Here is a 26,152-nt window from a genome sequence, read left to right as displayed (position 1 = left end):
AGATAGTAGCTGCACAAAATAAGAACTCCTAGTGTTGAGGGTAATATATTGGCAATGGACAACAGCATTATGAATAAGTAGGTCATTATTCAGGATGGAAAACTAATGGAGGTACTGCAGGGATCAGTGCTCGGGACACAACTACCTGCACTGTCGCCAAGTATGCTCATGATTAAAAGCGAGAAATGGAAAGAGATAAAGAAACACGAGAAAGTATATTTTGTAGAGGGCTTGACAGATTGGGCATCATGTGGGAAACATAGAAATGTGGACACATGAAAAATAGGAGCAAGAGAAAGCCATTCAGCCCTTTCCATCCTACTCCCCCATTCAATATAATCACGGTCGGTCATCCAATTCAGTCCCCTGTTCCCAAATTTCTCCCCATACTTTTTAATCCCTTTAGTCCTAAGAAGTATATTTACCTCTTCAATGTTTTAACCTCAACTGCTTTCTATGGTAGTGAATTTCAGGTCCTCACTAGTCTCTGGGTAAAGAAATTTCTCCCCATCTCAGTCCTTAATGGCATACCCTGTAACTTTAGTCGCTAAACCTATCCACTTTGGTCAAAAGCATAGATAACCAAAACTTTATTTAAGTGGAAAAAGGTTTCAGAATTCAAGGATAAAAAGGGGATTTGGGCGTCTTCATAAGGAAATGATAGAAGGTTAGTCTGCAAATGATTTGGAAAGCAAGAGGAATGTTCAGATTGATTGCAAAGAGAATGGAGTTTTAAAGTAGGGGATGTGTGTACAGGCCACTGGTGTGACTATATTGAATGTACTGTGTACAGTTTGTTTTCTTTATTATTTGCATTGGAGCAGTTCAGAGAAACATCAATAAGGTGATTCTTGCAAAGTAGGTGCTGTTGTTTGAGGACGGGTTGAGCAAATATCATTAGACTATTAATCCAGAAACTCAGCTAGTGTTTTGGGGAGCCAGGTTTGAATCCCACCAGAACAGAAGCTAGTGAAGACAGCGAAACCATTGCTGATTGTCAGGAAAAGTGCATCTGACTCGCTATTGAAAGAAATTTGCTGTCTTCGCCTGGTCTGGCCTACTTGTGATCCACAGCAATGTGGTTGACTCTCAACTACCCTCTGGGATGGCCCTAGCAAGCCACTCAGTACAAGGGCAGCTAGGGAAAGGTCAGCAATGCTGGCCAGCCAGTGTCACTCACATCATACAAGTGAATTTTTAAAAAAACGTCTAGAATAAGAAATGTTCCTTTTAAGATGGAGAGGGTCATGAGTTCTCTACCCCACAAACTAGTGGAAGTTCAGTTATGGGTGCGTTGGGCATTTTGTATGAAAAAAACAAAGGGATTCAAGAGCTATAGGGATCAAGGTGGATATGAGGCCACAATCAGATTAGCTTTGATAGTATTGGAGAGCAGGGAAGGCTTGAGGTGCTGAATGGTTCATTTCCGCTTGTATCTCTGAAGTTACATTTGTTCTCAGTTCATTCTCAACATTCAGTCAGGAGGTTAACAAATGAACACGACCTGCAAATCTGCCTCCGTATTGGGTGGTGAACTCTGCAGTGTGTATCACAAAGCTCCACAGCCAATATTTTGTCGTTTAAGAAGGATCCTCTAGGATTCACATCCCTCGATTCACTCTGTTTGCTGTTTGTCCAGGATTTTGTTTCTTTTGTCAGATTTTCAGCTCTGTGTTTCTGGAGCCGTACAGGACCAGCTCCCTCTTCTGGATATCTGTGTAATTACCTCAACTAATTTCAAAAAAGCAACAGACTTTAAGACCACGAGACTATAGACAAAGGAGCAGTTAGCCCATTTGGCCCACTGAGTCTGCGCTGCCCTTCGATCATGGCTGATACATTTCTCAACTCCATTTTCCTGCCTTCTCTGAGATGAAGAACTATGACACAATACACTTTGTTCGGTGGCTGAAGTTTCTCAGGGAGTCTCAGTCTGAGTTGGCCCAGTTTGGAATCTAGGAGAAAGTGAGGACTGCAGATGCTGGAGAAGAGTGTGATGCTGGAAAAGCACAGCCAGTCAGACAGCATCCAAGGAGCAGGAGAGTCAATGTTTCGAGCTTAATCTCTTACTGATGAAGGGCTTATGCCCGAAACGTCGACTCTTCTGCTCCTCGAATGCTGCCTGACCAGCAGCTCTTTTCCAGCATCACACTTTTTGACCCAGTTCGGAATCTATCCCATTTAACACAGTGTGAAAACAGAGCTTCCGGGTCAGACTAAGCAGGGTAGCTTGAGCTGTGAAATTCTCGACTTGGCAGTGCCACCTCAGTTTAAAGAATGTTTTATGCCCAATGCTCAATGCGGGAAGGTGGGTATTGAGATGGAATCCTGCATGCTAACCCCAGAAGCAGGTTGGCAACAACATGGAAGCACGATAGTGTCAAAGTGGGCTGATTAGAAGGCTGGCTTTAGAACTTCATTCCAGTTGTTTTAGAAGCTGTTAGCCCTCTACTCTTCAAACCTCATAGTCCCTTACCTCACCACCTTTATTCCATCTCCCCTCATTCATTGTGCTTTTAAAAAATGGTTAATGGTTACAAATAACTATTTGCCCCAAATCCTTGCTGTGCAAAGATAATTAAAATGTCCCAAAACACAACAAGAGTTTTTGTTTTTATGCCTTGGGCCTCTCTCATGTTTTTCTCTTTGTATTTGCAATTTCATGGTGTGCGGTTGGAATTGTTGCTGAATCCCTTTCAGGCACTCATTTGTTTATTTAACATTTTGATGGTCCCCTGTCTCCTAAAGGCTGGACAATCCGTACGTTCCTACATGTTAAGAAGTCCACTGCTCCAATGTTGAAGGATGCTCCACAGAAAATGCGCTTTCCAATCCAGAATTACAAACAAAACAGCAGTGGGACTTTGGATATTTCCATGTAGTGCACATTCTTAACCAAAGTGAAGTCAGGGGGCATTGAATATCTGACTGTGGGAGACCTCAGCTCACCGATTCATCTTTCTGTCTAGGTTACAGTAAACTGAAGCCATTGCAGAAGACAGGCTGTTGTGAGGAAGGTCACAGTGTCACTGCTGATGTGACAGAGGCCATACTGAAACAAGACAAGCCAGGGGAAATCATTCTGATGAAATAGCTGTTGGTCATTTTGTCACACACTGGGTTATGAAGAAGTCAGTAGGTTCCTTGCTCACTTCAGAAGCTGGTAGACACTACTTTGGCTCCCTCTACTGTAGAAGCTCTGAACTCTCAGAGGTTCCGTCCTTAGGAGATATGTTAAACTGAGAGAGAGTGAAGACTGCAGATGCTGGAGATCAGAGTCAAAAGGTATGGTGCTGGAAAAGCACAGCAGGTCAGGCAGCACCCGAGGAGCAGGAGAGTCGACATTTCGAGCATAAGCTCTTCATCAGGATTTGGGGAGGGGGACTAAGGGGGCTCACAGATAAATGGGAAGGGGTGGGGCTGGAGGGAAGGTAGCTGGGAAGGCGATAGGTAGATGATGGTGGGGGGTGATGGTGAGAGATCAGAGAGGAAGGTGGAGTAGATGGATGGGAAGGCAGATGGACAGGTAAGACAGTTCAAGAGGGTGGTGCCGAGTTGAAGGGTTGGATCCGGGATAAGGTAGGGGAGGGACCATCAGGAAACTGGTGAAATCAACATTGATCCCGTCTGATTGGTGGGTCCCAAGGCGGAAGATAAGGCATTCTTCCTCCAGACATCAGGTGGCTAGAGTTTGGCGATGGAGGAGCAGGGCAGAGGGTTGATTGGTGCATATGTCTCAGAGATGTTCTCTGAAACATTCCACAAGTTGTGCCCTGTGGCTGACCACTTCAACTCCTTCTCCTACTCCGCCAAGAACATGCAAGTCCTGGGTCTCCTCCACTCTGGGCATTGGTGGTGAAGGGACCAAATGTTGACAGCATTGGACGTATGCCAATCAAGTTGGTTGCTTTGTCCTGGATGGTGTCACGCTTCCTGAGCATCGCACTCTTGACTTATAGATATTGGACAAGGAAATGGGGAGACAGGAGGTGAGTCACACACTGCAAAACTCCCAGCCTCTGACCTGCTCTTGCAGCTACTATATTTATATGGCTAGTGCAGTTCAGTTTCTGGTCAATAGTAACCCCCAGGATGTTGGAAGTGTGGGATTCGGTGATGGTAATGCCCTTGAATGTCAAGGAGCCAATGGTTAAATTCGCTCTTCTTGGAGATGGTCATTGTACGGCATTGTGTGGCTCAAGCATGAGTGTTGACCAGGTCTTGCTATGCATAGTTACAGACTGCCTCAGCATCTGAGGAGTCACAAATGGTGCTGAACACTGTACAATCATTGGTGAACATTCCCACTTCTGACCTTATGATGGAGGGAAGGGCATTGCTGAAGTAGTTGGGCCCAGGTCAGTACTCTGAGGAACTCCTGAAGTGATATCCTGGAACTGAGATGACTGACTTCCAACAGCCACAATCATCTTTCTATGTGCCAGGTATGACTGCAACCAGTGGAGAGTTTGTCCCCACCCCGATACCCACTGATTCCAGTTTTGCTAGGACTCCTTGATGCCACACTCAGTCAAATGTGGCCTTGATGTCAAAGGCGGTTAGTCCCCCCTCTGGAATTCAGTGTTTTTGTCCATGTTTAACCAAGGCTCCAGTGATATCATGAACTGAGTGTCCCTGGTGGAAGCCAAACTGAGCATCACTCCGCAGGTTCTTGCTGAGCAGATGCCCCTCACTCTGTGAGCACCTCCCATTGCTTTGCTGATGATCGAGAGTTTTGAGGTGGGGTGTGTGGGAGGATGTGGCGATGGGGATGTGTTGGATTTATCTTGCCTTTATGCACATGACACATTTGGGCAATTTTGCACATTACAGGGTAGATGCCAGTGTGGTAGCTATACTGGAACCTCTTAGCTGGGGGTGTGACGAGCTCTACAGCATACATCTTCAGTAATATTGCTGGAAAACTGTGTTCTGCAGTATTCAGTGCCTTCAGTGTTTTTTTGCTATCTCATGGAGAGAACCTAATTATTTGAAGACCGGTGTCGGTAATGGTAAAGTGGGGGAATATGCAAACCCATGGAGTTACTTGTTTGGCCCTGAATACAATTTTGCTGGTTCTGATGGTCACAGATGTCATGGAAGGCCACTTTTGAATTGCTAGATCTGTTCAAAACTATCTCATTTAGTGTAGTGGCACTGCCATACAATATACTGGAGGGGAACCTCCATGGGAGGATGGGACTTTGACTCAACAAGGCCTGGTCACTCTAACCAATACTGCCATGGATAGCTGAATCTGTGTCAGGTAGTTTAATGAAGATGTGGTCAAGCAGGTTTCTTTCTATGCTGGTTCCCTCACCCCTTGCCACTGACCCAGTGTAGCCTCCATGTCCTGAAGGAGTCACTGTAGGAACAGTGCTGCTGCCAAGCCATTCTTGGTGTTGGGCAATGAAATCTCCACCCAGAAAACATTCTGCATTCTTACCAACCTCAGCACTTCCTCAAAGTGGTGCTCATCGTGGAGGAGAAGAGGTTAATCAGCTGAGGGGAAGCACAGAACATGGTAATGAGAGGAGCTTTCCTTTCCTATGTATGACCTGATGGCCACAAGAGCCATTGTTGAGGTCTCCTAAGACAATTCCCTCCCAGTTACATATCAGTGAGCCACCACCCTGGTGGGTCTGTCCAACCAGTGGGATAGGACACACCCAGAGATGGTGTACTGGGAGATTGTCTGTATGGTATGAATGTGTGAGAATGATTATGTCAGGCTGATCCTTGAATCGGAACAGCTCTCCCCCTCTCTCAAAACTGCCTGTTACTGTTAAACCCACTAATCTTTCTTTTACTAATGTCCTTTAGGGAAGGAAATCTGCCGTTCTTATCCAATCTGGTCTACATGTGACTCCAAGCACACAACAAATTGTTTGACCCTTAACTACCCTTAACATTTGGTGGATTCAAAAGAAATAAGTGAAATTTCAAATGCATATTTTGCAGCTGTACTCCCAATGGAGAGGGATGATGTAGGTATAGAAACCAGAGAGGAGGACTGTGATATATCCTTGAACACATTACATTTGAGAGAGAGGAGGTAGTTGTAGTTTTAGCTAGCTTAAAATGGGATAAGTTCCCAGGCACAGACAAAATGTACCCTTCTGTGGAAGGCAAGAAAGGAGATTACAGGGACCCTGACATGAACTTTTAAATTCTCTCTAGACATAGGTTTACTGAAGGTCAAGGCAAAGAGCATTTCCATTGTTGCACACAATGGCATGTGAGCCCAAACAAATCTGCATTGAGTGAATAGCCAAGATGTTTTTTCTCCAGGGTATGGAAGTCCAAAACTCGAGGGCATAGGTTTAGGGTGAGAGGAGAAAGATTTAAAAGGGACCTGAGGGGCAACTTTTTCATGCAGAGATATGGAATGAGCAGTCGGATTAAGTGGTGGAGACTAGTGCAAATGCAATATTTAAAAGGCATCTGGATCTGTATATGAATAGGAAGGGTTTGGAGGGATATGTGCCAATTGCAGGCAAATGGAACTCGATTAATTTAGGATATCTGGTCAGCATGGACAAGTTGGACTGAAGGGTCTGTTTCATGCTGTACAATTCTATGACTCTGAATTAGTGGTGCTGGAAAAGCACAGCAGTTCAGGCAGCAGCCGAGGAGCAGTAAAATCGACGTTTCGGGCAAAAATCCTTCATCAGGAATACAGACAGAGAGCCTGAAGGGTGGAGAGATAAATGAGAGGAGGGTAGGGGTGGGGAGAAAGTAGCATAGAGTAAAATAGGTGAGTGGGGGAGGGGATGAAGGTGATAGGTCAGGGAGGAGAGGATGGAATGGATAGGTGGAAAAGAAGATAGGCAGGTAGGACAAGTCATGGGGACAGTGCTGAACTGGAAGTTTGGAACTGGGGCGAGGTGGGGGAAGGGGAAATGAGGAAACTGTTGAAGTCCATATTGATGCCCTGGGGTTGAAGTGTTCCGAGGCAGAAGATAAGGCGTTCTTCCTCCAGGCGTCTGGTGGTGAGGGAGCGGCGGTGAAGGAGGCCCAGGACCTCCATGTCCTCGGCTGAGTGAGAGGGGGAGTTGAAATATTGGGCCACAGGGCGGTGTGGTTAATTGGTGCAGGTGTCCAAGAGATGTTCCCTAAAGTGCTCTGTTAGGAGGCATCCAGTCTCCCCAATGTAGAGCTCAATCGGGAGCAACAGATACAATAAATGATATTGGTGGATGTGCAGGTAAAACTTCTATGACTCTGTGACAACTAATGTGGCACCATTCTTCAAGAAGACTTGCAGAGATAAACCAGGAAACTATAGGCCAGTGAGTTTAACATTAGTGACTGGGAATTGTTGGGAAAAAAATTTGGCGTAGTTTACCTAAAGGGACAGCCTAGACCAGGGAAAAACCAAGCAAGGTTGGGAACTGGGAAGGAGATGCCTGTGGGGAGGCAGTTTAAAGAACTAAAGACATGCAACAGAAGTGAAAAGGCATCCACAGAAGTGCCAGAGCTAGATTCACCACAGTAAGGATTGAGATCACAAAGTAACAGCTCACTTCAGCTGGTCCTGAATCAACTGGCACTGCCTTAATCAACACAAAGAGTAGCCAGACCGTTCAAAATGGAGCCTCAGGAACTGCAGAAATGAAACTCACTGAACCCAGTTCCCACCATGACTGACGACGATACATGATCGAGAGGCTGGAGACCAAAGCGCAACCTCAAAGTATGAAAGCTGTTGACCTAGCCCAGCGAGAATCAAATTAGGCCTGATCTCAGTGGGAGAAAGTGAGGGCTGCAGATGATCAACAGGCAGATAGGCCCATGGCATCTGATGCTGCAGGTGAAGCACTTCCAGATGCTGAATTACTTGACATCTGAGTACTAGTCGTTTTGAGATCTCTCTCTCTCTCTTTGGCTGGAGGGGTGTGATCTTCTGAATGGTTCAAGATGGAATCTCTCTTTGTCTAGGCAGTGTTGAATGATTTTTCGCTGACAAGCCAACTGTTACAAACTGATGGCTGATGGTTAGGGCTTCTGATTTGTCTGGTGTCCCAGGCCATCATTTTCATTGGTATCGGAACTTCTGTCCTAAGGTGTACTGCGGCAAGTTTGTCCAGGCAGTAAATGGTGAAATGTTGCATAACTTTAACCATAAAACTCTAGATTTTAAAAAAATTCACTGACCTCAGCCAATAGTCTAACCAAGCTGCACATATTGCACTATTCCTGTCCCAATTACATTTTCATATTTGTTCTTTAATAACAAATCCCTTGCCCTATCGATCGATACCGGTCTAATTATTTACCAGAAATGTATTATGTATGTTAAGGAAGTGCTGTTATATTTAAAATAATTTGGTCACACCTGCTTTGCATTTCAACAAATATTTTGCCTCTATGCATTTCTGCAAACTTCTATATGTGTGTTTTACTCTTTAAAAACTAATGGCTGTATCTGATTTTAGTGATTTATGATTTTTAATTATTTTGATTGTGGAGAAGGAGTGGCAGTGAATGTAATAATTATTAGAAGTGACAAATAAAAAAGTTTGAGGGGAAAAGGACACCTGCAATCTGCTCAGGAGAGGAGAAAAATCAACTTTAAAAAGAAAATAAATCTGTGCAAAACAAGTTTCAAGATTAAGGTTACAATATTAAGTACGGGATTAACAGTCAAGTATTGTAGTAAATGGGCAATAATAAATATGCAGTTATGAAACTCAAATGAAGTGTTGATAAATTCAAAAACAAACCCTCGCCACTATTACTGGTTGAGCTGTGCATCACATTCCATTAAAGGCCGTGGTATTTCATTTCTCACTGTGATTCATTCCTTGTTGACTGGTCAATGCTCAATCTACACTCTCACAATTCCCCAGATATTCCAATGGCTATATTGGCAGTGGCGCAGCACAGACTGGGGTTGCAAATCAGGATGCAGCTGATCCCGAGAAATTGTATATTCTGATGAGCAGTTCCCCGGTGTCTAGAACCCTCTGAAAACGCCCATTAATCACAGGGGATTTGGAAGGTTCTGATTCACTTCAGCTAAATAGTTACTTGGGTAAAGTTAGAAGAAGAAAAACCTACTCTAACTCCTCATTAACTATTAATCGGGCACCCGACTCAACACCGACTTTTCAAAGCATGCTCCAGTGAAATACCATGACCTTTAGTGGAATGTGATGCACAGCTCACCCAGTGATAGTGGCCAGGGTTTGTTTTTGAATTTATCAACACTTCATTTGAGTTTCATGATTGTATATTTATTATTGCCCATTTACTATAATACTTCACCATTGAGTACAGGATTAAAATATATTATCTCAATCTGATCCTGAGACACGTAAACCTGACAAGCAACTCCAGATCAAACAGCCTAACCTAACTAGAATCCAGTCCCCAAATGACCTAGAGTGGACTCCAACCCCAGACTGTCACTCTGTCACTCCTGGACCCTACCCTCTTATCAACCTGCACACTGACCCCTCACCCGCCCAGCATCCCAATTTCACACTGACCTTACAAACCCTTTGATTGGAGCTGTCAAGATACGTTACAATCATTGAGTCATACAGCATGGAAACAGACCCTTCGGTTCAACCAGTCCATACCAAACATAATCCCAAACTAAACTAGTCCCACCTGCCTGCTTCTGGCACATATCCCTCCAAACCATTCCTATTTGCAAACTGTAGAAGCCTTTAACAGTGTTTTCCTGGAAGTTACTGTCCACAATTATGACCAGTGAAACCACAACCTGAAGAGGGAGCACTCTATTTAGATTTGGGCACCCCACTGCTACATATCCAAACATTGGCTTACTTTATTGGTTTCTTTTTCCTTACTTGCAGGAATAGAGGCTTCAGTCATATGCACATCACAATTCTCCATGTGACAGATTAAATGTGAGGGGTGACAAATTATTTGTTCAGGAGAGAAATTCACTCTAAGACCAATCCCTTTAGTCAATTCTACTATACCTCTTCCATTATTGCAAATTGGCTGTAACGCAATTGGTGAATAGAGAATGCTGTTTCTAAAATGTGAACATGTGTTAGCTATAACACGAATAGATCACTGACACTTATTTTGTATTACGCGATTTTTGTACAGCGCAGGGTCACACAGGAACATAACTATTGCGTTACAGAAGAAAAGACTAGCTTTAACATACGTAATGACCTAAGGGCTTTTCACAGGACAAATTAAACTATTACACTGAGCCACTTGTTCTGCTTGTAGCTACTCCCAGCAGATCTGCTGCCACGGTACGTAGTCTGTCTTGTGCTATCCCCACACAATCACAACCACTGAGCTCTGATTTACAACCTCCCTGTGACAATAATCACCTAATTACACTTCGTCGACCCTTTTTGCTGCAACCTTGCCCCCTCACGGTGGCTTTTCAGCTCTGATCAAAACACTGACATATTCTTTTGTGGATGTAACTTTGGAGAGTTCTTTTTTCAAACATCACCTTTCTTATCGTTTACACATGGAATTTTTAAAATACATTTCTCCCTTCACAGATCTTTATGTCATGTGTCAGTTTCTTAAGCAGTCAGAGAGAATATACCTTTTCACAGCTTTCCTCTCTCCTGTCTTTTTTTGTTGACAAGTTTGAGTTTTCTTGTTGATCATCCTTTACCTTCAGGAAATTATGGAGCTATCTTTATCCTCCTCCTTGCAGGTGTGAGCTACATAATGTGATGCCAGGTCAGGTTGCAAAATGTTTGATCAAACTTTAACATGCGTCTGACAGATGGAAGTGAGGTAGGGATGTATAGAGATGTTCCAGACTGGAGCATTGGGCAACTGAAAGTCAGTAATTATAATTGAAGTGTATTAGGTGTCAGGATTAGTGGTGTGCACATATCTCAGGCAGGGGGCTTTGTAGTGCTGGTGGGATGAGACAAAGTATTACAAGCAGATGAGAAAGGGTGAATTGACTCTGCTTTTCTCAACTTTTTATTGGTCATGATAAAATGTTTCAGTCCTTTTTGCATTAAGCGAAACACTCTCAAATTAAGTATTATTGCTGTGAGCATTAAAGAGCCAATCAACAAGCTTCTTCAGCTAATTTATTAACTGTTAGACCAGAAGAAAATAACTTTAACAAACGTGAGACAAGCCTACAGTCTTTGTGTAGTCACTTAGTCCACAAACACAAGGCACAAAGTTAAAGGAGAATGGTCGGAACACAAAGGAAGTTAAAAGAAAATATTCTTTAGAGTTCTTTGGCCTCAGGTTAAAATCTTGCAAAAATCCAATGTTGATTAGCTGTTTCTCCGACACAATCAATCGCTTCTCGGCCTTTTGGCTAAGATCAAGTGTGTGTTCTTATCAGGACGGGGGTCGAGTTGCGAGTCATCAGAGCTAGTGGAGATTTTCGCTGGATCGTGATTGGACGTTGAAGGATCGTTTGGTTGTGCTGACCTGCTATTGGTGGATCTTCATGCTGGCTTCGGCCTAACGCCAATTCAGGGACCAGCCAACCTCAGAGCTATGGCCTCAACAGCTGCCCGCAGCCCTGGGCAGGGGGTTCGAAACACCGTCCGGGTGACTGTGAAGAAGATAGAGGATCGTACCCCGCTTGACCGCATGCTGTTTATCAAGAAAGTGCTGCTGGGATGCTGTGGGTTCGCTGCAGCGGATGTGTACTACCTGCAGGATTTCCCTGGGGCAGGCTACTTTGATGTGACCTTCAGGAGCGTGAAGCAGTGCGAACAGCTCCTGAAGGTCTTCAAGGAGAAGGAAGGGGAGCCGCTGTTTTCCATTTTGTCGGCAACCCCATTGTGTGTGCTCCCTGCACAGAGGAATCGGGTTGTTACAATCCATATGTACAACCCCTATGTTCCAGCGGCTGATGTCCTGACCTTCCTGGGAAGGTACGTCCAAGTTGAGGGAGAAGCCAGCGATGTGATCGACCCTTTGGGACCTGGACCAGAAAGCGGCAGGTCAGGGTAACTCTGAGGGTCGATGGCAATGGGAACATTCTCCACCCACCCTCGAGCTTCGCAATTGGAGGGAACAGAGGTTACCTGACATATGCAGGGCAGCCGAAAGTGTGCCGAACCTGCGGGAAGTCGGGACACGTGGTGGCGGACTGCAAGGGGACCATCTGCAGGAACTGCAAACAGGAGGGTCACCTGACTAAGGACTGTCAGGAAGAAAAGAGCTGCAACCTGTGCGGAGAGGCGGGCCACATGTACAAGACCTGCCCAATACGGGGGGGGGCCCACTTACGCACAGATGGCTGGAGGTGGCAATGCGAGCTGTGGACCCCCAAAGACCAGTAATGTGCACAGCAGGGAAACAGAGTCTGGTGGCACCCAGAAAGAAGAACAGGCCGGAGTGGAGGAGGTGGCAACCAGCGGAGAGACACAGCAGCTGATCCTAGCTCTCACTGGGCAGATGGAAGCAATGGAGGAGAAGGTAATCGAGCAGACAGAGGAGTGGATACCTGTTAAAAACAGGAAGAGAAAATCCGGCCAGGCACCTAAAGCCTCCCAGCAAAGGGGGAAAAAACAGCTGCACAAGGGAGGGACGGCCAGCTCTTCGGATGGGGAAGACGGGCGCACAGAATGTCAGCACCACCAGAAGAAGAGACAGAGTGCCGTAGATAAAGAGGAGGGCATTTCCTCCCAACCAGGAAACAACGGACCCCCCGAAGTCCACCCTCCACCCAGTGAGAACCAGGGGGTACCCACTGCCCCACAACCACAGACAACTGAGAGCTGCGATCCTCTGACAGTCCCATTGTCAGACACAGAACTGGACGGTGCGGACCCTTGCCTTGGCTCAATGACTCCAGAGCAGGTAAATGACCACAGTGAGAGCCTGGATAGCTACCTCAGCCCAGCGAGGGTCCAGCAGTTCATGCTCACCATGGGGATGCAGACAGCTTCCCCAGAGACAGGACAGTCAAATGGACAACGGTAACCCCATACACTGGGATTAAAAAAGGTTCATTTGTTATAGTATAACAGGGCACCCACTCAGTAGGTGGGTCCTGCTGAAGCCACAGCTAAATAATAAGAGACTGGATGGTTAATAAAGGGAACTGTAAATAGGATAACTGTAAATTAGAGTAATTCAATCTGTTCTTTGTAATGTTAAGACATGCAATGTATATATCTATGAACGACATGACAAATTGTACAAGTACCAAAGATTTATTTCTATGAATAAAGTATATTTTGAAATAAAAAAAGTGTACTGCCTGCAGGATTTCCCTGGGGCAAGCTATTTTGACTTCACCTTCAGGAGGGTGATGCAGTGTGAGCAGCTCCTGAAGGTCTTCAAGGAAAAGGAAGGGGAGCCGCTGTTCTCCATCTTGTTGGCGGTCCCATTGTGTGTGCTTCCTGCAAAGAGGAGTCGGTTGTTACGATCCACATGTACAACCCCTATGTTCCAGCAACCGATGTCCTGATGTTCCTGAGAAGATATGTGCTCTACACCAACATTGTCAGTGCAGTCTCAATCAAATGGATGGGAATCCGATAGCTTCCCTGTAAGATCTGAAGTCAGGCAGGGCTGCCCTCTCTCTCCTGCCTGGTTTGTGTGTTGCATAGAGCCATTTGCCGAATCCATCAGGAAGGATTCGAGCCTGAGAGGGGTGACTATTCCTGGCAGTGGGGGCCTACAGGTTAAGGCCTCCCTGTACATGGATGACATCACCGTTTTCTGCTCGGATCCGCTGTCCGTGCACAGACTCATGTGCATCTGTGACCAGTTCAAACAGGCCTCGGGGGCCAAGGTAAACCAAGGAACTGGGCCGACCAATCCTCTATCTCCTTCATTGTCAGGACCGACCACCTGAAGGTGCTAGGTATTTGGTTCGGGGGGGGGGGGGCATGCGCCAAGACCTGGGAGGAGCAGATCAGGAAGATGATACAGAAACTAGGCACATGGGAGCAACAGTTGCTCTCCATCGCCAGGAAAAACCTGGTCATCAGGTGTGAGGTACTCTCAGTATTGTTATATGTGGCACAGGTCTGGCCTATCCCCAGAAGCTGTGCCACCACAGTCACCCAGGCCATCTTCCACTTCATGTGGAGATCAAAGATGGACCGGGTCCGAAGAGACACAGTGTACAAAGAGCTGTGCAATGGGGGAAAAAAAACACGCCTAATGCCACCCTCACCCTGATGGCCACCTTTGTGTGTGGCTGCATCAAGGTGTGCGTAAACACCATGTATCACTATGTACTGAGGTTCTACCTGTCCCCGGTGTTGCGAAGGATGGGCCTGGCCTTGCTGCCGCGGAACGCTCCGAGTAGTTGGACCGTTCCGTACCACCTGTCCTTCATGGAGAAGTTTATGAAGAAAAACGTCTTTGACCACAAGTCCATCAGGAAGTGGTCAGCACATAGTGTCCTTGAGACCCTTCGGGAAAAGGAGAGGGCGGATCCTGTCGAGTGGTTCCCAGAGCAGACTGTCAAAGCCATTTGGCAGAATGCCTCATCGCCAGAACTTTCCAACAAGCACCAAGACATGGCTTGGCTGGTGGTGAGAAGGGCTCTGCCTGTGAGATCCTTCATGCATGCCCGGACTCTCAGCCGCACCGCACGCTGCCCTCGAAGCGGCTGCGGTGGGGACGAGACTGTCACACACCTCCTTCTGGAATGTGCCTATGCAGAGGAAGTCGGGAGAGGGATGCAGTGGTGTTTGTCGAGGTTCGTCCTGAGCAGCGCTGTGACGTGGGACTCTGTGCTCTATGGTCTGTTCTCCGGGACGCACACCGAGGTGAATATCAACTGTGCCTGGAGGATCATCAACTTGGTGAAGGACGCTCTCTGGGCGGTCCGAAACCCGTTGATCTTCCAGCTGAAGGAGTTGACCCCGACTGAGTGTTGCAGACTGGCACATTCCAAGGTCCAGGACTACGAGTTGAGGGACGCGCTGAAGCTTGGGGCAGCTGCCGCCAAGGCGCGGTGGGGAAAGACCACTGTGTAACATCTGCCTGCCTAAGAACAGGGGGCCCAAGCAGTCATTTGGGCTCTGCTGATGCCTCACCTACAGACTTGTAAATATGAATGATTACTCTGTTTCGGTACGCAAAGAAATGGAATGTTTACATATGTATGGCATGTCCAATTGTACAGATCAAAGTATTTTATGAATAAAGTATATTTTTGAAATAAGAAAAATCAATCACAGTGAATGTTGCAGTATTGGAAAATTCTTGTTCTTTGATGATTTCTCTCCTGTAACCATTTCAGTAAGAACTGAGTGCCTACTTCTTCCATTAGAGAAAATAGAGACAGCAGCTTCTCTTCAACTATCTGCCACAAAATGCTCCCGGAACCTCCCTTGAAATACTGGTTCCTGCATACATTTGCAAGAAACTTTGTTAGAGTCATTATGTCAATGTGTAGTACTTCACATTTGTTAATGTTTTCCTTACGCCATACTAGGTTTCAATGAATGAACATTTGGCTGTTTACCCATAACTTGGAATAAACTATTTTACAAAGAGTTTTGTTTTACAGAGGTCCATCATGAGATTCTCTTTTATCCTTTGATATAAGAAGATTCGAATTAAAGTCTTTGTTTCACCCAGTACCTGTAAGTTGTGAAATCTCTTCCATATGCAGAGACATTTGAAAGTCTTAACGTGAACTATTCATTCCAGATGATGAATATTAATGGATAAGGTATGACTATTTAGACAAGGTAAACTATCTATCTGATGACTTAATTGAGACGTATAAAATAATCAGAGGGGTTTTTACCTTGGATGGTGAAGGCTAACACGAGTGGATATAGCTTTAAATTGAGGGTTGATTGATTTAGGCCAGATATCGGGGTAGTTTCTTTACTCAAAGAGTAGTAGGGGCATGGAACAGCATGCCTGCCAACAGTAGTAGACTCGCAGACATTAAGGGCATTTAAATGGACATTGGACACATATGAATAATAATGTATGGTGTAGGTTAGATGGGCATCAGATTAATTTCACAGGTCGGCACAACATCGAGGGCCGAAGGGCCTGTACTGTACGAACTTTCTGGATGTATTTTTCTTCTTGTGGCAGTTCCCATCCATGTGATACACTCTGTATATCTGAGAATTTGGTTACTTTCAGGTCAGTTAACTTTGGCAGCTACATTGACAGATCCCAACATGTGTTAGTTTACTCTCAACCCCAAAATCAAAGGTTTAAGTTAATCATTGATATTTTAGAGATGAATACCCTACTATATAGTGACATGAGGAACTACTTGAAATAAATATGAGGAATTTAAAATAAAGCTGGTCCAGTTCAGGTCATTTAGAGTCATTGGTTTCTTCTCTGAGCTAATGTAAGTAAAATTGATCAAGATTATGAATAGAATGCAGGTAAGTCTCCTGTGCATTGGAAGAGTCAAGTCCAGAAGTAAATAAGTCATACGTTTATTTCTCCACTGAATGTAAACATTACTAGTTGGCCACAATTTATGCCTTTGAGAAAGTAGTGTTAAGCTGCCTTTTTGAATTGTAGCAGTTCACATGCTGAAGGCACATCTGGCTGTTAGGAAGGTAGTTCATCTCAGGATCAAACTTGACACTGAAGTTGCAAACAACCCAACTTATTCTTAAACTTGTTGTCAGGGAGAGGGATGGAATTGGTAGCTATGAGACATGATTTAGCATCAGGGACAAAAAATAATGGCTCAGATCTTCCCATTAAAAATAGGAAGGGACTTTCTGCTCATCTACTGAGTGTCAAGGTAAGCAGCCTGATAATGGAAGAATTAGAAGAGGCGATGCTGAGATCGAGTTAGGGAGTAATTGGTATCACTAACAATGTTGTGAATGTCACCGAAAAGCTAGCGTGTATATGACAAAAGAGGAGGTTAAGGATACATCCCAGGGTCTGGAGTGAGCAGCAGAGATAACAGGGAGAAAGCGAGGACTGTAGACGCCAGAGATCAGAGTCGAGAATGTGGTGCGGGAAAAGCAGCATCAGAGGAGCAGGAGAATCGACATTCCAGGTATAATCCCTTCATCAGTATTGAGGTTTGGGAGACATAAATGGGATGGAATGGGGTTCAGGGGAAGGTAGCTGGGAATGCAATAGGTAGATGAAGGTGATAGGTCAGAGATCTCAGATACTGCCTGACCTGCTGTGCTTTTCCAGACCAGATATAACAGACAAGAATAGGAAAATAAATCATTGCCAAGTTATTCTCTAGCTATGGAGTGGATAAGACTGGAACCAGTGAGTGCAGACACTAGTAGCCAGGCAACAGCAGAGAGATGTTGGATAAGGCTGTGCAGTGTTTAAGAATGATGAGAAGAATACATTCTGATACAAACTATTCTATTATTTAACTCTGAGAGTGGGTCAGATATGGAGTTCTGGTATAGATGCAAATTGACTTGGGATATGACGACATGTTCAATGGCTTTAGAAGGTCAATAGGCTTGTGGGGTGTTTTCTTGAGGAGGAAGGTAATGACAGCAGATTAAAAGGAGAATGGGCAAACAATTGGAGAGGTAGAACTTGGTCCAAAAGGTGAATTAACAGAAGTTTTATGTAATCAGGGTGGGTTTCTTTGGATAAGATGATGAGACATGGAGAGATTGTGAGAAACAAGAGAAAGTTGAGAGTTCAGGGCATGGGGAGATACAGAGCATTATAGCGTTAGCTACGTTTTAAAAACATCACAAAAAGAATTAAAACCTGATTCACAAACAACAGTGGCAGTGTTAATTTTCTTTGACAGATGCAGTTTGGTCGGAGTGTTCCAGCATTTTGTTTTGTTTCAGATTTCCAGCACAATATTTTGATTTTAAAATAATTTAAACTCACAATGATACATGTTCTTTAAGATGCTGTAAAATACAGAATCCTAATCAAACCAGAAGTGATTGAAAAGGAACCACTACAAATATTGGTCATAACTTTCCTTTCTGCTACAGGTATCTTTAAAGATGGCACTTATATTACTTAGTTTCTGTGCATTAACACTTGAGCATCTTTGCGAGGCTTTATTACAGATGCTCCTACTTTCAAGAGAAAAAGGGATCTTTTTATCTCACTTGATGATAGAATGGGTCTTTTCAGAAAAGAAATTCCTCATCCCTGTCTTAAATGTGTGTTCCCTTATTCTGAGATGATGCCCTCTGGTCCTAGACTCTCCCACAAGAGGAAACAATCCTTTGCATCTACTTTGTCAATTCCAATGAGTACAGGCCCAATTTACTCAACCTCTCCTCATAAGACAGTCCACTTCCTACCCACTATCAGCTCAGTGAACCTTCTCTGGTCTGCCTTCAATGCCAGTATATATTGTTCCTGAGATAAAGGACTGAGAACTGTTTGCAGCCCCATTCCAGTTGTGGTGTGATGAGTGCTTTGTAAGGTTTTAGCAAATATTCCCTATTTGATAGAGGTCAACATTCCACTTGTCTTCCCCATTAAACTTAAACACTGGCTTTTCATAATTCTGCAATCTCTCTCTAATTAAATAACATTCAGTTCCTCTATTCTTCCTGCCAAAGTGCATTACTTCACATTATATTGCACCTGCATAGTTTTTTTTCCTTCTCCTTTCCTCCCCAACCCCACTCTCACATTTCACCTGTCTAAAATCCCTCGGCAGACTCTTATCCTCACCACTTGCCTTCCCATATACTTGTGCCATCTGCAAAACCAGCTATTGTACATTCCCTTCCCTCATGCAAGTCATTAATCTACATTGCAAATAATTGTAGCCCCATTACTGATGCCTGTATAGCACTATTAGTTACACTGTCAGCCTGAAAGTGAACCCCTCCCACCACACCCTCTAACCCCCCCCCATCCCAACTAACTTTGACTTAGGCAATTCTCTATCCATGCCAATATATTACATCCAACACCGCAGGCTCTTAAGTGCCTAAATGTGTCATACCTTATCAAACATCTTCTGAAAATCCAAATATATTAAATCCACTGTTTCCCTTTATCCATTTTCTTGAAAGCATACTAGTAAATTTGTCAGAAGCAATTTACTCCTAATGAAGCCATGCAGACTTCGCTTGCTCATATTATGCCAAAAAGTGTTCTGTTATTATATTCTTTATAACAGACTATAACATTTTCCCCAATAACAAACCTTAATCCACTGGCCAATTTTTGCTGTACATAAAATTAAAAAGCTGCAGTTTTGGAAATATGAAATAAAAAGTCTGTACTGAAGAAACTCAGCAGGTCTAGACCACCTATGGAGAAGGAAACATACTTAACATTTCTTTGGAACTCTAAATAAGTTATGGCCTCTAACTGTTAACAATGTATTTGTACTGCAGCTTTAATGGAAAATATTCCAAGGCATTGCTCGAGAATGCTTTTGCAAAAAAAAAAAAAGAGTTGATAGGACACCACTTCAGAATGAAAGACTCGGGTTCAGTGAAGAAGGCGACTTAAAGGCATTTCTTAAAAGGAGGGAGAAAGGTAGCAAAAAAGTGAGAATTCCAGAATGTTAGAGCCAACACGGCACGGATGGCACAGTGGTTAGCACTGCTGCCTCACAGCGCCAGAGATCTGGGTTCAATTCCTGTCTCAGGCAATTGTCTGTGTGGAGTTTGCACATTCTCCCTGTGTCTGCGTGGATTTCCTCCGGGTGCTCCGGTTTCCCCTCAGTCCAAAAATGTACAGGTTAGGTGAATTGGCCATGCTAAATTGCCTGTAGTGTTAGGTGAAGGGGTAAATGTAGGGGAATGAGTCTGGGTGGGTTGTGGGTCAGTGTGGACTTGTTGGGCTGAAGGGCCTGTTTCCACACTGTAAGTAATCTAATCTAAACACAGCTGAAGGCAAGATTGCCATTATTGGAGTAAAGGAGAGCCCTGAACGACAAGCGGTTCGAGGAGCATTCCTTTTAAAAAGAAAGTAAGTGTCATTTTCTTCATACATGAACCCTTTATGACACTGTCACAAGGTACTTGCTTCACTGGAATAATTCACAACATGTGATGAAGGCTTAATGGTCTGAATGGTCATCTGTGCTACTTTATTCTATTAAAATATGATCATTCTACTGTTTCACCTCTGCATGCCATGAAGCAGCAACATGAAAGTGACATTTGATTGATCCAGATCTAAAGTCTCTCAGAAAACCATTGTGCCCTTCCGCGCTCACATTTGGTAAGTTGTATTGCCCTTAATGAGCTTTAAACAAAATTCAATTGTGAACATGATTAACTGCTGGCAAAATGCAAGATGCAAAAACAAAATACCACAGGCCTTGGGGCGGGGGGGGGGCGCAGAAAGAGACATTATTCATTCAGCCACATGCTGTAATTAGCACTCAAGTCCAGAAACCTAACCACAAAACCCTCTTCATTACAATGTTTCTCCGTTGAGTAACAGCTCAAGTTGCTGCCGTGCTTGAATTGGAAACTGCTCCACTTAATATTGGTCTTCAGTAAGACTGCAACATTTGTCAAATATGCATTTGATGCAGCAACTCTGAATGTCACAAAGGTAGGTTACTGAAGCACTCTACCTGGGTACAAAAGACCATTTAAAATGCATTTCTCGAGAGGAAAGGGTTTCCAAGAATTATGCAATCATTCAAAGCAAGCAGGAAAAGACCCTGCTATTTCATCAAGCTTCCGGCAAACATACGGTGCTTGGAGCTTTGCTACTGAATATATCTCCAAGTGATCCAGACAAATAAACTCCTGAAAGGGAGGAATGAAAAAGAACAGTAATTTAAGAGAGAGGCAGAGACTAACGTAGCCTGTTCTTGTTCCTACATTGCTTGTACCAGCATTGAAATTCTTCTCTCCAGATCTAAAATACCCATTAAAAATATTGGCTGTAAACATCAACTGGGATATCTCACATTTTCCCATAGACTACTTCTTAGTTTACATGTATCTCAGCAAGAGGCCCAGCAATCATTTCTCTAGTTTCCCACAAAGTTCCAGGCACAACTGATCAGGTCCTGGGTATTTATCCATTTTTATGAATTTCAAGACATCTATTTCTCCTCAATGTATATCTTCCACGTCCTTCTCCACAGTAAACACTGATGCAAAATATTCGTTTAATATCTCCCCCACCTCTTGGGGTCCCAACATAGGCCGCCTTGCTGATCTTAGAGGGGTTCTATTATTTTCCCTAGTTACCCTTTTGTCCTTAGTGTCCTTATTAAAACCCTTTGGATTCTCTTTATCCCTATTTGCTGAAGCTATCTCATGTCCGCTTTCTGCTCTCCTGATTTCCCTCTTAAGTCTACTGTCTTTATACTCCAAGGATTCACTTTATCTCTGCTGTCTATACCTGACATATGCTTCCTTCGTTTTCTTAACCCTCAATTTCTTTAGTCATCCAGCATTCCCTATACCTACCAGCATTTCTTTTCACCCTAACAAGAACATACTGTCTCTGGACTCTCGTCATCTAATTTTTAAAGGCTTCCCATTTTCCAGCCGTCCCTTTACCTGCAAATATCTGCCCCCAATCAGTTCCTGGAAGATCTTGCCTAATACCATCTTGCTTTCCTCCAATTTAGAACTTCAAATTCTAGATCTGGTCTATCCTTTTCCATCACTATTATAAAGCGAGTAGAATTATAGTCATGGGCCCCAAAGTGCTCTCCCACTGACACCTCAGTCACCTGCTCTGCCTTATTTCCCAAGAGTAGATCAAGTTTTGCACCTTCTCTCGTGGGTACATCCACATACTGAATCAGAAAATGTTCTTGTACACACTTAAATTCCTCTCCACCTAAACCTTTAACACTGGCAGTCCCAGTCCATGTTTGGAAAGTTAAAATCTCCTACCATAACTACCCTATTATTCTTACAGATAACCGAGATCTTACAAATTGGATTCTTAATTTCCCTCTGACTATTAGGGGTCTATAATACAATCCCAATAAGGTGATCATCCCTTTCTTATTTCTCAGTTCCACCCAAGTAACTTCCCTGGATGTATTCAAAAACAACACACCCCTCCTTTCTTGCCCCGCTTTCTATCCTTCCTGTAGCATCCTGGAACATTAGCTGCCAGTCCTGAGCCACGTTTCTATAACTGCAATGATATCCCAGTCCCATGTTCTTAACCATGCCCGGAGTTCATCTGCCTTCCCTGTTAAGGCCTCTTACATTGAACTAAATGCAGTTTAATTTATCAGTCCTACCTTGTTCCCTGCTTTGTTCCTTCCTGCCCTGATTGTTTGACTCACTCCCTTTCCCAACTCCCAGTCTCAGATTGATCTCTATCCTCACTATTTCTCTGGGTCCCACCCTCTCACTTTACTCCTAAATCCTTCAGAGCAGCTCCTGCAAATCTCCCTGCCAGTATATTAGTACCCTTCCAATTCAAAGTGCACTCCATTCTTCTTGTACAGGTCACTTCTATTCTAGAAGGGATTCCAATGATCCAAAAAAGAAAGTGAACCCTTCTCCCCTGTACCAGCTCCTCAGCCACATTCATTTGCTCTATCCTCCTATTCCTTCCCTCACTACCTTTTTAAATTTGTGCCTAACTTACTATATTCTCCCTTCAGAATCTCATCTATTGCCTTTCCTATGTTTTGATTCCAATGTGTACAATGACCTCCTGCTGGTCCCTCTCCCCTTTAAGAACATTCTGAGACATCCTTGACCCTGACACCAGGGAGGCAACATACCATTCTGATTTTTCACTGCTGGCTACAGAAACATCTGTTTGTGCCTCTGACCAGAGTCCCCTATCACAAGCAATCGCTTGGAATCTGACATACCCTCACTGCATTAGAGCCGGTCTTGATACCAGACACTTGGCTGTTCATGCTACATTCCCGAGAGTACATTTTCCAAAACAATTTGTATCATCGATAGTCACAGGTGAGGTGCCGGAAGACTGGAGGCTGGCAAACGTGGTGCCACTGTTTAAGAAGGGCGGTAAAGACAAGTCAGGGAACTATGGACCAGTGAGCCTGATGTCGGTGGTGGGCAAGTGTTTGGAGGGAATCCTGAGGGACAGGATGTACATGTATTTGGAAAGGCAAGGACTGATTAGAGATAGTCAACATAGCTTTGTGCGTGGGAAATCACGTCTCTCAAACTTGATTGAGTTTTTTGAAGTAGTAACAGAGGATTGATGAGGGCAAAACCGTAGATGCAATCTATATGGACTTCAGTAAGGTGTTCGACAAGGTTCCCATGGGACATTGGTTAGCAAGATTAGATCTCTCAGAATACAGGGAGAACTAGCCATTTGGATACAGAACTGGCTCAAAGTTAGAAGACAGATGATGGTGGTAGAGGGTTGTTTTTCAGACTGGAGGCCTGTGACCAGTGGAGTGCCACAAGGATCGATGCTGGGTCCTCTACTTTTTGTCATTTACACAAATCATTTGGGTGCGAGCATAAGAGGTACAGTTAGTAAGTTTGCAGATGGCACCAAAATTGGAGGTGTAGTGGACAGCGAAGAGGGTTATCCCCGATTCCAAAAGGATCTGGACCAGATGGGCCAATGGGCTGAGAAGTGGCAGATGAAGTTTAATTCAGATAAATGCAAGGTGCTGCATTTTGGGAAAGCAAATCTCAGCAGGACTTAATGGTAAGGTCCTGGGGAGTGTTGCTGAACAAAGAGACCTTGGAGTGCAGGTTCATAGCTCCTTGAAATTTTTCCTAAAAGCAAGTTTTCATTGCCACTACTGTCTGGAAATTCTTTGAGCACTGTGTATGGACAACATCCTATCTGATCTAATTTTCATACAATTTATGCGCCATTATCCTCTTGGAATTTAAATTAAAGCTCTGGATGTACCTCATTATTGTTCACTATTTACATATCCATCAGATCATTTTTCAGAAACATATCTCTTCTGCCTTTCATAATACTCCATATAATTTACAAGAATGTTGCCAAGACTGGAGGGGTGGACCTTAAAAGTTTATAAAATCATAAGAGGCAGACATAAAGGTGATTAGACAAGGTCTTTTTTTCCCTAGGATGGGGGGGGGGGGGGGGGGGGGGGGGGGGGCGGGAGTCCAAAACTAGAAGGCATAGGTTTCAAGGCGAGAGAGGAAAGATATAAAAAAAGGACCTGAGGGGTAACTTTTTCAGGCAGAGGGTGGTGCGTGTGTGGAACAAGCTGCCAGAGGAAGTGGAGGGTGGGTACAAAATTACATTTAAGAGGCATCTGGATGGGTATATGAATACTAAGAGTTCAGAAGGATATGGTAAAAATGTTGGCAAGAGAGACTAGGTCAGATTGGATGTCCAGTCGGTACGGATGAGTTGGATCGAACAATCTGATTTTGTGCTGTATGACTCTAAGACTAGGTATTGCCTGTTGCTTATCTCCTCTTAAATGGGAAGCGGGATCTACAGACAGAAATGAATAGGGAAAATGAGGAGAAAGACAAAACCTAAGAAGTGGCAGCCCAGTTAATGTAGCATGTATGTGACTTCATGGCTTCCAATGATTTGCATTTAGTTTTTAAAAATCAGAACCACTATCAACAGTCACATTTCTTTTAAAAAAATGGCTGTTACATGTGAGTTCACTGTACAATTGTAGCAAAAATAAAACCCAAAACAAATGCTTAGTTTTATAGGATGCCAACTAGTGGCAAAGGCTGAGGGTATTTCATTGTGAACTTAGTGTTGTGTATTCTAATTCTGGTCATTACTACTGCAATGTAAACCGATTCACAAATCCACACTGTGAAAGTAGTATCAGCATTCCAACCATCAACCAGGAGGCTTGGTTTAAGTCCCCGCCCCCCCCACTCCAGATAACATTTCTGAACAGGCTAATTGGGAAAAACCAAAAAAAAAGAGGAAGATTCTGCACATGGATCATGGTTCCTTATTCTTAGCCGCATAGTGGAAGACATTTGGTTTCAGCATTGGAATTTAAAATCCTACTCAGCAGATCTCTCCTAATAATTCATTAAGTAAATCCACCACATGCTGCATTACCGAGCAAAGTTGCAAAGTTTGATGTCTCGTTTGTGCTGTTAACGGTGGCAGGAAATAAACCACAATTCTCATACCTGCTGGTTATCTGGCGACCTTTGCTGTGAAGTTCATATGCAGACTTGGACTGGGAGTTTGCCTGTGGTGCCCTTTCATCCTCAGGGTCAAAGTGCAAGCTAACATTTAAATGTTAAGCTTTTCATCAAAAGCATGGCTACTTAAGAGACAGCAAGGAACTGTCAATATCACAAGCCATCCATCTGCATGAATCATCCAGAACTCTGTGTAGAAAATTGCATGTGTGGGGAAAGCCTTTTGCTTTGCAGACTTCAATTATGAACAAGATTGGCTGGCACGGCCTTTTCATATATCGAAAAGCATTAAGAAAGTAATGACACTAATGGTATGGTGCAAGTACAGTTAAATACAGCCAGTTGCAGATCAACTAAATCCAAATCGAATGGTAGAACAGACTTAAGCTGAAACGTGGCTCGCAGTTCCTGAATCTGGTTATAATATTAATGCCTGGTATTTGCTCCAGAAAAAAATCAATTCCAAAAACAGTGCTGAAATCTCAATGTTCATATACCACTGTAGTTGAGGCCCAACATAAATGTTCTGTCTGGTCTGTCAGTGCTATCTCCAATGTTCAGCATCTGTGACTGGGCATACATCTCTAGCAATTGTATGTAGGAGGAGATGCTAAACATTCCATTTTCGAGGACTACTGTATGCATTTATTAATTCAATTGTTTCACAGTGGCACAGTGGTTAGCACTGCTGCCTCACAGCGCCAGAGACCCGGGTTCAATTCCCGCCTCAGGCGACTTACTGTGTGGAGTTTGCACGTTCTCCCCGTGTCTGCGTGGGTTTCCTCCGGGTACTCCGGTTTCCTCCCACAATCCAAAAGATGTGCAGGTCAGGTGAATTGGCCATGCTAAGTTGCCCGTAGTATTAGGTAAGGGGTAAATGTAGGGGTATGGGTGGGTTGCGCTTCGGCGGGTCGGTGTGGACTTGTTGGGCCGAAGGGCCTGTTTCCACACTGTAAGTAATCTAATCTAATCTAATCTAATCATTTGCTCCTTTCAAATTTGTTTAGTTTATTAATTCCAAAGATTTCTGGTTACACCATGTAACTTAATGTAGAAAAGTGCAATCTGACTTGCAGCTGATTTCATATTGATTTATTCAAACTGAATTCACGAGAAAAAAAAAGACTGAATCATTCTTTTGTCCAACTTACCCAGAAGTGATAACTGCAGATCAATACTAATGCTGGACA

The 26,152-nt window shown here is 43.9% G+C and overlaps 1 protein-coding gene across 3 annotated transcripts in view; it reads left to right on the top strand.

Moving 5' to 3' along the window:
- The window catches only part of cabp1a (calcium binding protein 1a), a 189,593-nt gene that overhangs the window by 141,747 nt on the left and 21,694 nt on the right, over window positions 1-26,152 (top strand). The gene's annotated exons all lie outside the window — the stretch shown is intronic.

The sequence above is a fragment of the Chiloscyllium plagiosum genome, unplaced genomic scaffold, assembly GCF_037043375.1.
Source record: "Chiloscyllium plagiosum isolate Xiang-an unplaced genomic scaffold, Cpla_swu_hap1 HiC_scaffold_24, whole genome shotgun sequence".
Classification (NCBI taxonomy): domain Eukaryota; kingdom Metazoa; phylum Chordata; class Chondrichthyes; order Orectolobiformes; family Hemiscylliidae; genus Chiloscyllium; species Chiloscyllium plagiosum.
This window is presented reverse-complemented; position numbering and strand designations above follow the sequence as displayed.